This window comes from Herpailurus yagouaroundi, unplaced genomic scaffold, assembly GCF_014898765.1.
Source record: "Herpailurus yagouaroundi ecotype Mexico unplaced genomic scaffold, PumYag 195, whole genome shotgun sequence".
Lineage (NCBI taxonomy): Eukaryota > Metazoa > Chordata > Mammalia > Carnivora > Felidae > Herpailurus > Herpailurus yagouaroundi.
Window position 1 is genome coordinate 9,399,344 of NW_024412426.1, and position 240 is coordinate 9,399,583.

A 240-nucleotide genomic window follows, 5' to 3' on the forward strand; every position below is an offset into this window, starting at 1 on the left:
TTGTGATCTTTGCTTTCCACTTTTTCTTTCCCCTTGTAATTATATTGAGGCCCTGAGTCTATCTTAGAAAATATTAGAAGGGAGAAAGAGAATTCCAAACAATAGATCCATGGGAGTCACTGGCATCAAAGGTAAGGGCCAGGAAAGAAGGGCCAGGGAAGGAAGCTAGCCTACTTTAGTCCCTGTATTAGTGTTCTATTGCTAACACAACAAATTACCAGACATTTAGTGGCATAAAAC